General features: G+C 39.2%; 2 non-coding genes across 2 annotated transcripts; both read right to left on the bottom strand.

Moving 5' to 3' along the window:
* Positions 1–5,823: 5,823 nt before the first annotated feature.
* Positions 5,824–5,931, bottom strand: LOC112719246 (small nucleolar RNA R71). Its single transcript, XR_003161556.1, has one exon. It is a non-coding gene; the product is annotated as a small nucleolar RNA R71 (small nucleolar RNA).
* Positions 5,932–17,090: 11,159 nt separating this feature from the next.
* LOC112718791 (small nucleolar RNA R71) lies at positions 17,091–17,194 on the bottom strand. Its single transcript, XR_003161119.1, has one exon. It is a non-coding gene; the product is annotated as a small nucleolar RNA R71 (small nucleolar RNA).

Below are 17,194 nucleotides of genomic sequence, written 5' to 3'. Positions count from 1 at the left end.
AATTCATCACCTAACTAAAGTTGCTCAATCCTTCAATCCCTGTGGGATCGACCTCACTCTTGTGAGTTATTATTACTTGATGCGACCCGGTACACTTGCCAGTTAGATTGCGTGGAAATCCAATTTTCCCTCATCAGTTGTCCAAATCTGACCTGCCTGCATTCGGAAGAGCTTTTCTGGAGCTACAGAAGTCCAAATGGGCACTTCTAGCGGCTATAGAAATCTGACTTCTAGAGCTTTCCAACAATATATAATAGTCTATACTTTGTATGGTATTAGAAGGCCCAAAACTGGCATCCAACGCCAGCTTCCTGCCCCCTTCTAGGTGTCCAGCGCCCAAAGAGCTGAGCCCAGCGTCCAAAGGCCCAGAGAGGACCCCCTAGCTGGCATTCCACGTCCAAGAGACCTCAATGCACGTGGATCTCATCAAAGCTCAGCCCAAACACTCACCAAGTGGGCCCCAGAAGTGGATTTTAGTACTAAATAGATTGTTTTGCCCTTACTAGTCATCTGTTTAGTATTTAAAGGCTTATGTTTATGTAATTCGGATTATCTTCAACCCTATTTTCGTTTTACATTGTCTTCTACCTCAGTATGAGTTTCTAAACCTACTAGGTTGAGGGGAGGAGCCCTGATGAGTCCTATGAATTAATAAAAGTACTATTGTTTCTTCTTCGATCCGTGTTTGATTAACTCAAAGATGTATATCCGTTCTACATCACTATGAATGCGTTGAACTGGCAAAAGGTTATCACATTCTACATGGGTTTAGAGTGCATCTTTCATCAGACAATGATGAACCTCCAGCTTGAATATAAGTCTCTGATGAGCGGATAATTTATACGCTTTTTGGCATTATTTTTAGGTAATTTTTAATATATTACTTTTAGGGATGTTTTCATTATTTTTTATGCTAAATTCACATTTCTGGACTTCACTATGAGTTTTTGTGTTTTTCTGTGATTTCAGGCAATTTCTGACTGAAATTGAGGGACCTGAGCAAAAACTCTGATAGGAGGCTGACAAAGGATTGCTGATGCTGTTGGAATCTGACCTCCCTGCACTCGAAATGGATTTTCTGGAGCTACAGAACTCCAAATGGCGCTCTCTCAACGGCTTTGGAAAGTAGACATCCAGAGCTTTCTAGAAATATATAATAGTCCATACTTTATTCGTGATTAAATGACGTAAACTGGCGCTCAACACCAGTTCCATGTTGCTGTCTGGAGTCAAACGCCAGAACACGTCACGAACCGGAGTTGAACGCCCAAAACACGTTACAACTTGGCGTTCAACTCCAAAAGAAGCCTCAGCTCATGGATAGATCAAGCTCAGCCCAAACATACACCAAGTGGGCCTTGGAAGTGGATTTATGCATCAATTACTTACTGTTGTAGCTAGTCTAGTATAAATAGGACAGTTTACTATTGTATTAGACATCTTTGGACGATTAGTTCTCAGATCATGGGGGCTGGCCATTCGGCCATGCCTGAACCTCTTTCACTTATGTATTTTCAATGGTGGAGTTTCTACACAGCATAGATTAATGGTGTGGAGCTCTGCTGTACCTCAAGTTTTAATGCAATTACTACTATTTTCCATCCAATTCGATTTATTCCTGTTCTAAGATATTCGTTGCACTTCAACTTGATGAATGTGATGATTCGTGACACTCACCATCATTTTCACCTATGAACGCGTGTGACTGACAACCACTTCCGTTCTACCTTAGACCGGGTGCATATCTCTTGGATTCCTTAATCAGAATCTTCGTGGTATAAGCTAGAATTGACGGCGGCATTCATGGGAATCCGGAAAGTCTAACCTTGTCTGTGGTATTCCGAGTAGGATTCCGGGATTGAATGACTGTGACGAGCTTCAAACTCCTGAAGGCTGGGCGTTAGTGACAGATGCAAAAGAATCAAGGAATTCTATTCCAACCTAACTGAGAACTGATGAGCGGATAATTTGTACGCTTTTTGGCATTGTTTTTAGTATGTTTTTAGTATGATCTAGTTAGTTTTTAGTATATTTTTATTAGTTTTTAGTTAAAATTCACTTTTCTGGACTTTACTATGAGTTTGTGTGTTTTTCTATGATTTCAGGTATTTTCTGGCTGAAATTGAGGGACCTGAGCAAAAATCTGATTCAGAGACTAAAAAGGACTGCAGATGCTGTTGGATTCTGACCTCCCTGCACTCGAAGTGTATTTTCTGGAGCTACAGAAGCCCAATTGGCGCGTTCTCAACGGCGTTGAAAAGTAGACATCCTGGGCTTTCCAGCAATATATGATAGTCCATACTTTGCCCAAGATTTGATGGCCAAAACGGCGTTCAAAGTCACCCTCAGAAATCCCAGCGTTAAACGCCGGAACTGGCACCAAAACGGGAGTTAAACGCCCAAACTGGCACTAAAGCTGGCGTTTAACTCCAAGAAGAGTCTCTACACGAAAATGCTTCAATGCTCAGCCCAAGCACACACCAAGTGGGCCCGGAAGTGGATTTTTATGTCATTTACTCATCTTTGTACACCCTAGGCTACTAGCTCTCTATATATAGGACCTTTTACTATTGTATTTGGAGCTTTTGATCATGTTTTTATGATTGAACCCTCTTTGGGAGGCTGGCCATTCGGCCATGCCTAGACCTTGTTCCTATGTATTTTCAACGGTGGAGTTTCTACACACCATAGATTAAGGTGTGGAGCTCTGCTGTACCTCGAGTATTAATGCAATTACTATTGTTCTTCTATTCAATTCCGCTTGTTCTTGTTCCAAGATATCACTTGTTCTTCAACTTGATGAATGTGATGATCCGTGACACTCATCATCAATCTCACCTATGAACGTGTGCCTGACAACCACCTCCGTTCTACCTTAGATTGGGTGAATATCTCTTGGATTCCTGATACACGATGCATGGTTGATCGCCTGACAACCGAGTGCTCGCCTGACAACCGAGCCAGCCATTCCGTGAGATCAGAGTCTTCGTGGTATAGGCTAGAACTGATGGCGGCATTCAAGAAAATCTGGAAGGTCTAACCTTGTTTGCGGTATTCTGAGTAGGATTCAATGATTGAATGACTGTGACGAGCTTCAAACTCCTGAAGGCGGGGCGTTAGTGACAGACGCAAAAGAATCACTGGATTCTATTCCAGCCTGATTGAGAACCGACAGATGGATAGCCGTGCCGTGACAGGGTGCGTTGAACATTTCCACTGAGAGGATGGGAGGTAGCCACTGACAACGGTGAAACCCTTGCATAAGCTTGCCATGGAAAGGAGTAAGAAGGATTGGATGAAGACAGTAGGAAAGCAGAGAGACGGAAGGGACAAGCATCTTCATACGCTTATCTGAAATTCCCACCAATGAATTACATAAGTATCTCTATCTTTATCTTTATGTTTTATTCGTATATCACCCATATCCATTTGAGTCTGCCTGACTAAGATTTACAAGGTGACCATAGCTTGCTTCATACCAACAATCTCTGTGGGATCGACCCTTACTCGCGTAAGGTTTATTACTTGGACGACCCAGTACACTTGCTGGTTAGTTGTGCGAAGTTGTGTTTATGCCATGGTATTGAACACCAAGTTTTTGGATTCATTACCGGGGATTATTTGATTTGTGAAAAGTATTGATCACAATTTCGTGCACCAAGTTTTTGGCGCCGTTACCGGGGATTGTTGAGTTTGGACAACTGACGGTTCATCTTGTTGCTTAGATTAGGTATTTTTTTTTCGGAATTCTTGAAGATGAATTCTAGAGTTTCATGATGATTTGTTGAAGTCTGGCTGGCTGAGAGGCCATGTCTAATTTCATTGGACCGAGGTTTCAACTTATCATCACAAGAGCTTGTTGATTTCTATCAATCTTGCTTTTGGAGCAGTGATCTGCTAAGGCTTGGCTGGCCATTGGCCATGTCTAGTGTTTTGGACCGAAGCTTTCCTTGAAAGCTTGGCTGGCTTTGAAGCCATGTCTAATTCCTGGACCGGAGTCTTAGACTAGCATTGCACTGATTCCTGGAATTCTCATTAAGAATTTTGATACCTTTTTCCACTAGATTTTCGAAAAAGCACAAAAAAATTTACAAAATCATAAAACCCAAAAATTTCGTGTTTGAGTCTAATGTTTCATTTTAAGTTTGGTGTCAATTGCATGCATTCATTCATGTGTCTTAAGGATCTTCAAATAATTCTTGATGATTTCTTACTCTAATCTTTGAATTCTCTTGACTTGAGTGTTTATGTGTCTCATATGCATTCTCATTAGTGTCAGTAGTATACAAACTGCTAAGTTTGGTGTCTTGCATGCATTGATTCTTGTTGCATTTTGATTTTTCCTTATTATTAAAAATCCAAAAATATTTTTAATTTGTGTCTTCTCAAGTCAACAATACAGAGAATTGAAGATTCAGAACATACAGCAGAGGAATTACACAGAAAAAGCTGGGCGTTCAAAACGCCCAGTGAAGAAGGACAGACTGGCGTTTAAACGCCAGCCAGGGTACCTGGTTGGGCGTTTAACGCCCAAAAGGGTATAGTTTTGGGCGTTAAACGCCAGAATGTGCACCATTCTGGGCGTTTAACGCCAGGATGGCACAAGAGGGAAGATTCTGTTTTTAATGCAGATTTTTTTTTCAGTTTTCAAATTTTTTTAAAATCAAATCTTTTTCAAATCATATCTTTTCAATCATATGTTTTCAAAATCAATTTCTTTCTATTTTTAAAAATACTTGCTATCAATCAATGATTTGATTCAACATTTCAAGTATGTTGCTTTTTCTGTTGAGAAAGGTCTAATGTTTGAATCATATCTTTTCTTGTTAGCCAAGTCATTAATTTTCAAAATCAAATCTTTTTTAAAATGTTTTTCAAATCTTATCTTCTCAATCACACTTTTTTTTACTAATCATATCTTCTTAACCACATCTTTTTCAAAATAGTTTTCAATCAAATCTTTTTTATTTCTAATTTCAAACTCTTTTTCAAAAAAATCACTTGATTTCTTTCCCACTTTTATTTTCGAAAATCAATTAGTGTTTTTCAAAATGTTTTCAAAATCTTTTACTTGATTTTCGAAAATTACTTCCCTTCTTCTCACATCCTTCTATTTTATGGACTAACACTATTCCTAAATGCAAAATTCGAACTCCATCTTCTTTGATAAGTTCAAATTTTCTACTTCTGCCTTCTATTTTTCTTTTCCTCTGACACCTCAAGGAATCTCTATACTGTGACATAGAGGATTCCACATTTCCTTGTTCCCTTCTCTTTCTTATGAGTAGGAGCAAAGACAAAAGCATTCTTGTTTAGGCTAACCCTGAACCTGAAAGGACCTTGAAGCGAAAGCTAAGAGAAGCTAAGGCACAATTCTCTGTAGAGAACCTAACCGAATTCTTCAAAGAAGAAGAACTCATGGCAGCCGAAAACAACAACAATGCCAACAATGCAAGGAAGGTGCTGGGTGACTTTACTGCACCTACTCCCGACTTCTATGGGAGAAGCATCTCTATCCCTGCCATTGGAGCAAACAACTTTGAGCTTAAGCCTCAATTAGTTTCTCTAATGCAACAGAATTGCAAGTTCCATGGACTTCCATTGGAAGATCCTCATCAATTCTTAGCTGAATTCTTGTAAATCTGTGACACTGTCAAGACTAATGGGGTTGACCCTGAGGTCTACAGACTTATGCTATTCCCTTTTGCTGTAAGAGACAGAGCTAGAACATGGTTGGACTCACAACCTAAAGAAAGCCTGGACTCTTGGGAAAAGCTAGTCAATGCCTTTTTGGCAAAGTTCTTTCCACCTCAAAAATTGAGTAAGCTTAGAGTGGAAGTCCAAACCTTCAGACAGAAGGAAGGAGAATCCCTCTATGAAGCTTGGGAAAGATACAAACAATTAATCAGAAAGTGTCCTTCTGATATGCTTTCTGAATGGAGCATCATAGGTATTTTCTATGATGGTCTCTCTGAACTATCCAAAATGTCTTTGGATAGCTCTGCTGGAGGCTCTCTTCATCTGAAGAAGACGCCTACAAAAGCTCAAGAGCTGATTGAAATGGTTGCAAATAACCAATTCATGTACACTTCTGAAAGGAATCCTGTAAACAATGGGACTAGTCAGAAGAAAGGAGTTCTTGAGATTGACACTCTGAATGCCATATTGGCTCAGAACAAAATATTGACTCAACAAGTCAATATGATTTCTCAAAGTCTGTCTGGAATGCAAAATGCACCAAGCAGTACTAAGGAGGCTTCATCTGAGGAATAAGCCTATGATCCTGAGAACCCTTCAATGGAAGAGGTGAGTTACATGGGAGAATCCTATGGAAACACCTATAATCCTTCATGGAGAAATCATCCAAATTTCTCATGGAGGGATCAACAGAGACCTCAACAAGGTTTCAACAATAATAATGGTGGAAGAAACAGGTTTAGCAATAGCAAGCCTTTTCCATCATCTTCTCAGCAACAGACAGAGAGTTCTAAGCAGAATACCTCTGACTTAGCAACCATGGTCTCTGATCTAATCAAAACCACTCAAAGTTTCATGACTGAAACAAGGTCCTCCATTAGAAACTTGGAGGCACAAGTGGGTCAGCTGAGCAAGAAAATTACTGAACTCCCTCCTAGTACTCTTCCAAGCAATACAGAAGAAAATCCAAAAGGAGAGTGCAAGGCCATCAACATGGCCGAATTTTAGGAGGAAGGAGAGGCTGTGAACGCCACTGAGGAAGACCTCAATGGACGTCCACTGGCCTCCAATGAGTTCCCCCAAGAGGAACCATGGGAATCTGAGGCTCAAAATGAGACCATAGAGATTCCATTGGACTTACTTCTGCCATTCATGAGCTCTGATGAGTATTCTTCCTCTGAAAAGGATGAGTATGTCACTGAAGAGCAAGTTGCTAAATACCTTGGAGCAATCATGAAGCTAAATGACAAGTTATTTGGAAATGAGACTTGGGAGGATGAACCCCCTTTGCTCACCAAGGAACTAGATGACTTGTCTAGGCAGAAACTGCCTCAAAAGAGACAGGATCCTGGGAAGTTTTCAATACCTTGTACCATAGGCACCGTGACCTTCAAGAAGGCCTTGTGTGACTTAGGGTCAAGTATAAACCTCATGCCTCTCTCTGTAATGGAGAAGTTAGGGATCTTTGAGGTGCAAGCTGCAAAAATCTCACTAGAGATGACAGACAATTCAAGAAAACAAGCCTATGGACTTGTAGAGGATGTTTTGGTAAAAGTTGAAGACCATTACATCCCTACTGATTTCATAGTCCTAGAGACTGGGAAGTGCATGGATGAATCCATCATCCTTGGCAGACCCTTCCTAGCCACAGCAAAGGTTGTGACTGATGTTGATAGAGGAGAGTTGATCATTCAAGTGAATGAAGAATCCTTGGTGTTTAAGGCTCAAAGATATCCCTCTGTCATCATGGAGAGGAAGCATGAAGAGCTTCCCTCAAAACAGAGCCAAACAGAGCCCCCATAGTCAAACTCTAAGTTTGGTGTTGGGAGGTTCCAACATAGCTCTGAGCATTTCTGAGGCTCCATGAGAGTCCTCTGTCAAGCTACTGACATTAAAGAAGCGCTTGTTGGGAGGCAACCCAATGTTATATTTTATCTATTTTCTTTTGTTATTTTATATTTTTTGTAGGTTGATGATCATAAGAAGTCACAAAATCAATGAAAAAAGCAAAAACAGAATGAAAAACAGAAGGAAAAACATTACACCCTGGAGGAAGAACCCACTGGCGTTTAAACACCAGTGAGGCTAGCTGTTGGGCGTTTAACGCCCAATCTGGCACCATTCTGGGCGTTTAACGCTAGAAAAGGGCACCAGACTGGCGTTAAACGCCAGAAAAGGGCAAGAAGCTGGCGTTAAACGCCAGAAATGGGCACCAGCCCGGCGTTTAACGCCAGAATTTGCACAAAACGAGATTTTGCTTGCCATTTGGTGCAGGGATGACTTTTCCTTGACACCTCAGGATCTGTGGACCCCACAGGATCCCCACCTACCCCACCACTCTCTCTCTTCTTCACCCATTCACCAATCACCTCAACACCTCTTCCCCAAAAACCCTTCACCTATCAAATCCCTTCTTTCTCTTCACCACTCACATCCATCCTTCATAAAACCCCACCTACCTCACCATTCAAATTCAAAACACTTTCCCACCCAAACCCACCCTCACTTGACCGAACCCTACCCCTCCCCCACTCCTATATAAACCCTCCTTCCCTCCTTCATTTTCACACAACATACACACCACTTCTCCCCCTTTTGGCCGAACACAAAGCCATTCCCTTCTTCCTCATTTCTTCTTATTATACTCTCTTCTTTCTTCTTTTGCTCGAGGACGAGCAAACCTTTTAAGTTTGGTGTGGTAAAAGCATTGCTTTTTGTTTTTCCATAACCATTTATGGCATCCAAGGCCGGAGAAACCTCTAGAAAGAGGAAAGGGAAGGCAAAAGCTTCCACCTCCGAGTCATGGGAGATGGAAAGATTCATCTCAAGGGTGCATCAAGACCACTTCTATGAAGTTGTGGCCTTGAAGAAGGTGATCCCCGAGGTCCCTTTTTCACTCAAAAAGGGTGAATATCCGGAGATCCGACATGAGATCCGAAGAAGAGGTTGGGAAGTTCTTACCAACCCCATTTAACAAGTTGGAATCTTAATGGTTCAAGAGTTCTATGCCAATGCATAGATCACCAAGAACCATGATCAAAGTGTGAACCCGGATCCAAAGAATTATCTTACTATGGTTCGGGGGAAATACTTGGATTTTAGTCCGGAAAGTGTAAGGTTGGCATTCAATTTGCCCATGATGCAAGGAGATGAACACCCTTACACTAGAAGGGTCAACTTTGATCAAAGGTTGGACCAAGTCCTCACAGTCATATGTGAAGAGGGCGCCCAATGGAAAAGAGATTCAAGAGGGAAGCCGGTTCAATTGAGAAGGCATGACCTCAAACCCGTGGCTAGAGGATGGTTGGAGTTTATCCAACGCTCAATCATTCCCACTAGCAACCGGTCCGAAGTTACCATAGACCGGGCTATCATGATTCATAGCATCATGATTGGAGAAGAAATAGAAGTTCATGAGGTTATAGCTCAAGAGCTTTATAAGGTGGCGGACAAGTCCTCTACCTTGGCAAGGTTAGCCTTCCCTCATCTCATTTGTCACCCCTGTTATTCAGTTGGAGTTGACATAGAGGGAGACATCCCTATTGATGAGGACAAGCCCATCACCAAGAAGAGGATGGAGCACACAAGAGACCCCACTCATCATGAGATCCCTGAGATGCCTCAAGGGATGCACTTTCCTCCACAAAACTATTGGGAGCAACTAAACACCTCCCTAGGAGAATTGAGTTCCAACATGGAACAACTAAGGGTGGAGCATCAAGAACACTCCATTATCCTCCATGAAATTAGAGAAGATCAAAGAATCATAAGAGAGGAGCAACAAAGACAAGGAAGAGACATTGAGGAGCTCAAGCACTCCATAGGATCTTCAAGAGGAAGAAAGAGCCGCCATCACTAAGGTGGACCCGTTCCTTAATTTCCTTGTTCTTTATTTTCCTGTTTTTCAAAATTTTAGTGCTTATGTTTGTCTATGTTTGTGTCTTGTGATCATTAGTATCTTAGTGTCTATGCCTTAAAGTTATGAATGTCCTATGAATCCATCACCTTTCTTGAATGAAAAATGTTCTTAATTGAAAAAGAAAAGAATTGCATCAATTTTGAATTTTATAACAGTTTAATTATTTTGATGTGGTGGCAATACTTTTGTTTTCTGAATGTATGCTTAAACAGTGCATATGTCTTTTGAATTTGTGGTTCATGAATATTGGCTCTTGAAAGAATGATGAAAAAGGAGACATGTTACTGAGGATCTGAAAAATCATAAAAATGATTCTTGAAGCAAGAAAAAAGCAGTGAATACAAAAAAAATTTCGAAAAAAAAAGAAGAGAAAACGAAAAAGAAAGAAAAAGAAATAAATAAAGTTGTGATCCAAGGCAAAAAGAGTGTGCTTAAGAACCCTGGACACCTCTAATTGGGGACTCTAGCAAAGCTGAGTCACAATCTGAAAAGGTTCACCCAATTATGTGTCTGTGGCATGTATGTATCCGGTGGTAATACTGGAAGACAGAGTGCTTTGGGCCACGGCCAAGACTCAATAAGTAGCTATGTTCAAGAATCATTATACTTAACTAGGAGAATCAATAAACACTATCTGGATTCTGAGTTCCTAAAGAAGCCAACCATTCTGAATTTCAAAGGATAGAGTGAGATGCCAAAACTATTCAGAGGCAAAAAGCTAAAAGCCCCGCTCATCTAATTAATACTGATCTTCATAGATGTTTTTGGAATTCATTGCATATTCTCTTCTTTTTATCTTATTTGATTTTCAGTTGCTTGAGGACAAGCAACAATTTAAGTTTGGTGTTGTGATGAGCGGATAATTTGTACGCTTTTTGGCATTGTTTTTAGTATGTTTTTAGTATGATCTAGTTAGTTTTTAGTATATTTTTATTATTTTTTAGTTAAAATTCACTTTTCTGGACTTTACTATGAGTTTGTGTGTTTTTCTGTGATTTCAGGTATTTTCTGGCTGAAATTGAGGGACCTGAGCAAAAATCTGATTCAGAGACTAAAAAGGACTGCAGATGCTGTTGGATTCTGACCTCCCTTCACGCGAAGTGGATTTTCTGGAGCTACAGAAGCCCAATTGGCGTGCTCTCAACGGCGTTAGAAAGTAGACATCCTGGGCTTTCCAGCAATATATGATAGTCCATACTTTGCTCAAGATTTGATGGCCCAAACCGGCGTTCAAAGTCACCCTCAGAAATCCCAACGTTAAACGCCGGAACTGGCACCAAAACGGGAGTTAAACGCCCAAACTGGCACTAAAGCTGGTGTTTAACTCCAAGAAGAGTCTCTACACGAAAATGCTTCAATGCTCAGCCCAAGCACACACCAAGTGGGCCCGGAAGTGGATTTTTATGTCATTTACTCATCTTTGTACACCCTAGGCTACTAGCTCTCTATATATAGGACCTTTTACTATTGTATTTGGAGCTTTTGATCATGTTTTTATGATTGAACCCTCTTTGGGAGGCTGGCCATTCGGCCATGCCTAGACCTTGTTCCTATGTATTTTCAACGGTGGAGTTTCTACACACCATACATTAAGGTGTGGAGCTCTACTGTACCTCGAGTATTAATGCAATTACTATTGTTCTTCTATTCAATTCCGCTTGTTCTTGTTCCAAGATATCACTTGTTCTTCAACTTGATGAATGTGATGATCTGTGGCACTCATCATCATTCTCACCTATGAACGTGTGCCTGACAACCACCTCCGTTCTACCTTAGATTGGGTGAATATCTCTTGGATTCCTGATACACGATGCATGATTGATCGCCTGACAACCGAGCCAGCCATTCTGTGAGATCAGAGTCTTCGTGGTATAGGCTAGAACTGATGGCGGCATTCAAGAGAATCCGGAAGGTCTAACCTTGTCTGTGGTATTCTGAGTAGGATTCAATGATTGAAAGACTGTGATGAGCTTCAAACTCCTGAAGGTGGGGCGTTAGTGACAGACGCAAAAGAATCACTGGATTCTATTCCGGCCTGATTGAGAACCGACAGATGGATAGCCGTGCCGTGACAGGGTGCGTTGAACATTTCCACTGAGAGGATGGGAGGTAGCCACTGACAACGGTGAAACCCTTGCATAAGCTTGCCATGGAAAGGAGTAAGAAGGATTGGATGAAGACAGTAGGAAAGCAGAGAGACGGATGGGACAAGCACCTTCATACGCTTATCTGAAATTCCCACCAATGAATTACATAAGTATCTCTATCTTTATCTTTATGTTTTATTCGTATATCACCCATATCCATTTGAGTCTGCCTGACTAAGATTTACAAGGTGACCATAGCTTGCTTCATACCAACAATCTCTGTGGGATCGACCCTTACTCGCGTAAGGTTTATTACTTGGACGACCCAGCACACTTGCTGGTTAGTTGTGCGAAGTTGTGTTTATGCCATGGTATTGAACACCAAGTTTTTGGATTCATTACCGGGGATTATTTGATTTGTGAAAAGTATTGATCACAATTTCGTGCACCAAGAACCGACAGATGATTAGCCGTGCTGTGACAGAGCATTTGGACCTTTTTCATCGAGAGGATGGGATGTAGCCATTGACAACGGCGATGCCCTACATAAGGCTTGCCATAGGAAGGAGTGATGAGAAACCAGAAGGAAGAAGTAGGAAAGTAGAAAAAGAAAGGGCACAGTATCTCCATACGCCCATATGAAATTCCCACCATTAATTTACATAAGTATTTCTATTCTTTTTTATTTATCTTTTAAATATCTAATCCAATTACATTTGAATCCGCCTGACTGAGATTTACAAGATGACCATAGCTTGCTTCATACCAACAATCTCTGTGGGATCGACCCTTACTCACGTAAGGTTTATTACTTGGACAACCCAGTACACTTGCTGGTTAGTTGAACGGAGTTGTGGAAAGAAAGTGCTGAGTTAATAAATGCACATACCAAAGAGCCAATATTGTTGATCACAATTTCGTCCACCAAGTTTTTGGCGCCGTTGCCGGGGATTGTTCGAGTATAGACAACTGACGGTTCATCTTGTTGCTCAGATTAGGTAATTTTCTTTTCAAAAAGTTTTCAAAAATTTTTTCAAAATTTTTTCTTTATTTTCGTTTTTCAAAAATATACTTTTCGAAAGAGGTAATGACCAATTCAGTACCCGAAAGATTCAAACGCTGACATTTTGGTACCCAACTATTGATATTGACAAAAAGGTACCTGAATGATTTAAAATTTTGTCACGCGTGTCCAAGAGCTTGCCGGAACATAGCTCCGGTGAGTACGATGCTTACGTGGTGGCCGGTTTTTGCTGACAAGGTTAGGGTTATATTAGATGGAATTTCTAATTTTAATTATGCTTATCCTACTTGGAAAATAAACTAAACCTAATTTGAACATTAGTTTTGCCCTAAATTAATTTTGCCCTAAAACCAAATTAGCATATACCAAGTTACTAGTTACTGAGTTACTGTGGTTAGTGTGTCACTAGTGAAAATCAAAGGTCATGTAGAGAGGAAGAGACGTTGCTCTCGAAGCTTGGCGCAAAGAAGAAGGATACAAGGCGAGAGGCATTGTCGAATCAAGGGTAACGGTTCTCAAGTGGCATCGTGGGATCACCATTGTTCGCAAGGAGCAACCCTACGAAGAGGTACGTTCTGCTTCATGTTCTTTGTTTAAGTTCTGGTTTTGTTGCGTTTGCTGGTGACATCCTGTTTATTCATTGTATCTTCTCTCTACTATTTCTTAGATGGATCATTTAGTTACGTTTGTGTATCATCACATGGGTTGCTTGAAAAAGGTTAGAGATGGGAATGTGATATACGAAGGGGGTTTAGTCACTGAGATACACAGGGGGAATGTGGAGACATGTAATTTATTTTTTGTTGAGGGGTTGTTTTCAGACCTGGGTTACCCTGGATATAATGAGGGTGATCCTCTAGAAGCTGAAACAGTAAATGAACAAATACATGAGAGGAATGATGATGATGCACATGTTGCCAATGAAGGTGCTAACAATGAAGAACCCTTGGTGGATGAGATGAGGGCAGAGGAAGCAGCTACTCAGAATGCAGGAGGTAAAACTATTATTTCTTTTTTGTTATAGCATTTTTGGATAAGTATTGGTTTTATGAATCCAATGATTATGATGCACATGTTACTTGTTTAGTTTTTAGTTCCATGTTGGACCTGATTTAGTATTACTTGTTATCAACATTACTGTCATTATGCCATGATAGGTTTTTTGGGGCAAAACTTTTGTTATTTTGGGTCTGAGGTATGTTACTCTGGATACTTATGGATTATGTTTTCATGCTATGAGACAGGTGTTTTTATACAGCTTCTGTTTATGCCATTTTTTCATCAATGGCTAACCTATCTTATATATGGCTTGCTTACAATTCAAAAGCAATAACTCAGTCATAGAAGACAAATAAGAGTGCATCCATTAATTCATCTCAATTACAATTAGGAGAACATTACAAATAAACAAAATTTCATTCCTAAAATCTTAAATTTGACCATTGTCTTCCTACTTAGCCATACACAGCAGACTCAAAACCAGATTTAACCCAAGCAATACACAGATAACAATCAACAAGAACTCAACCCTCTTCAGTTTCTCCTTCATGTCATTAACCACAGGAAGCACCATCATCATCCTATCCCTTTCCCGGCCATCACTACCTTCCTAGTTGATTCTGCTTTTCGTTTTTGGGTCTGCTATGCCCACCATGTTGCTATTCTCCGAAGAAACTTCTCCTTCCACACATTGGTCTTCAATTTCATCCAACCATTGAAAATACCCACAACGTCTTTGTGTGTTCTAGCATGGCACAAAAATTTCATGAATCGGAGAAGATCGGAAAGTAAATCTGAAAAGTGGAGAAAATAAACCCAAGAAGAATGCATCATTTCCTCACGTAACATCAACATTTTAACCTTACTTCCACAGAGGGCAACGTAGAAACCATCTATCAGGGTTGCTACTTGTCTTCGACTTCAACGGAACCACCGGATGGGGACAAAAGCAACACCCATCGTAGATTTTACTACCAACTCCAGAACCACCATCAACGTCGAAGGCTATGGATAAGTGCTTTCTCATGATTCCACCTTTTCCACAAGCCCTAGCTACTTGCATCTTCCAGATTGGGATCGTGCTCTACGAGAGAGCGAGGAGAGCAAAATTGGGTTTTAGGGCAAAATTAATTTTGGGCAAAACTAATGTTCAAATTAGGTTTAGTTTAATTTCCAAGTAGGATAAGCATAATTAAAATTGGAAATTCCATCTAATATAACACTAACCTTGTCAGCAAAAACCGGCCACCACGTAAGCATCGTACTCACCGGAGCTATGTTCCGGCAAGCTCTTGGACACGCTTGGCAAAATTTTAAATCATTCAGGTACCTTTTTGTCAATATCAATAGTTGGGTACCAAAATGTCAGCGTTTGAATCTTTCGAATACCGAATTGGTCATTACCTCTTTTCAAAAAAAATAATAAAAATACAAAAAAAATCATAAAATCATAAAAACCAAAAATATCTTGTGTTTCTTGTTTGAGACTTGAGTCAATTTTTGAGTTTGGTGTCAATTGCATGCTTTAAAAAAATTTTCTTGCATTTTTTGAAAATTCATGCATTCATGGTGTTCTTCATGATCTTCAAGTTATTCTTGACAAGTCTTCTTGTTTGATCTTGATATTTTCTTGTTTTGTGTTGATTGTTGTTTTTCATATGCATTTTTGCATTCATAATGTCCATGCATTAAAGATTTCTAAGTTTGGTGTCTTGCATATTTTCTTTGCATCAAAAAATCTTTTCAAAAATATGTTCTTGATGTTCATCATGATCTTCAAAGTGTTCTTGGTGTTCATCTTGACATTCATAGTGTTCTTGCATGCATATGTTTTGATCCAAAATTTTCATGTTTTGGGTCATAATTGTGTTTTTCTCTCTCATAATTAAAAATTCAAAAATCAAAAAAATATATTTTCCTTTTTTCTCTCCAAATTTTCGAAATTTTGGGTTGACTTGGTCAAAAAAATTTTAAAAATTAGTTGTTTCTTACAAGTCAAGTCAAATTTTCAATTTTAAAAATCTTATCTTTTCAAAATCTTTTTCAAAAATCACATCTTTTTCGTTTTTTTTAGAATTTTCGAAATTCTAAAAATTATTTTCAAAATCTTTTTCTTAATTTTATTTCAAAATTTCGAAATTACACTAACAATTAATGTGATTGATTCAAAAATTTGAAGTTTGTTACTTTCTTGTTAAGAAAGGTTCAATCTTTAAATTCTAGAATCTTATCTTTTAATTTCTTGTTAGTTTAGTAATTAATTTTAATTTTAAAAATTAAATCTTTTTCAACCATATCTTTTTATCATATCTTTTTATCTTATCTTTTTATCATATCTTTTTCAAAATTTTATCTTTTCCAAAAAATTGATTTCAAAATATCTTATCTAACTTCTTATCTTCTTATCTTTTCAAATTTGATTTTAATATCTTTTTCAACTAACTATTTAACTTTTTGTTTATTTCTTATCTTTTTCAAAACTACCTAACTACTTTTCTCTCTTTAATTTTCGAAAATATCTCATCCTTTTTCAAAAATTCTTTTTAATTAATTAATTGTTTCAATTTTAATTATATCTTATCTTTTATTTTCAAAAATCATTTAACTTCTTTTCAAATTTAATTTCGAAATTTTTTCCCTCTCCCCTTCTTCTATTTATTTATTTATCTACTAACACTTCTCTTCAACTCTCTTCATCTCAAATCACTGCTCCTACCTATTCATTCTTCTTCACTCCTATTTCCTTTCTTCTTCTACTAACATAAAGGAATCTCTATACTGTGACATAGAGGATTCCTCTTTCTTTTCTTGTTCTCTTCTTCCCTATATGAGCAGGAACAAGGAAAAAGGCATTCTTGTTGAAGCTGATCCTGAACCTGAAAGGACTCTGAAGAGGAAATTAAGAGAAGCTAAATTACAACAATCCAGAGACAACCTTTCTGAAATTTTCGAATAAGAAAAGGAGATGGCGGCCGAACCCAACAACAATAATGCAAGGAGGATGCTTGGTGATTTCACTAAACCAGCTTCCAAATTCGATGGAAGAAGCATCTCAATTCCTGCCATTGGAGCAAACAATTTTGAGCTGAAACCTCAATTAGTTGCTCTAATGCAACAGAACTGCAAGTTTCATGGACTTCCATCTGAAGATCCTTACCAGTTTTTAACTGAGTTCTTGCAGATTTGTAAGACTGTAAAGACGAATGGAGTAGATCCTGAAGTCTACAGGCTCATGCTTTTCCCTTTTGCTGTAAGAGACAGAGCTAGAACATGGTTGAACTCACAACCTAAAGATAGCCTGGACTCTTGGGATAAGCTGGTCACGGCCTTCTTGGATAAATTCTTTCCTCCTCAAAAGCTGAGCAAGCTTAGAGTGGATGTTCAAACCTTCAAGCAAAAAGATAGTGAATCCCTCTATGAAGCTTGGGAAAGATACAAGAAGATGACCAAAAAGTGTCCTTCTGACAT

This window comes from Arachis hypogaea, chromosome 10 (genome assembly GCF_003086295.3).
Source record: "Arachis hypogaea cultivar Tifrunner chromosome 10, arahy.Tifrunner.gnm2.J5K5, whole genome shotgun sequence".
Classification (NCBI taxonomy): Eukaryota; Viridiplantae; Streptophyta; class Magnoliopsida; order Fabales; family Fabaceae; genus Arachis; species Arachis hypogaea.
Note: the sequence above shows the minus strand (reverse complement) of the source record. Positions and strands in the feature narration are given on the sequence as shown.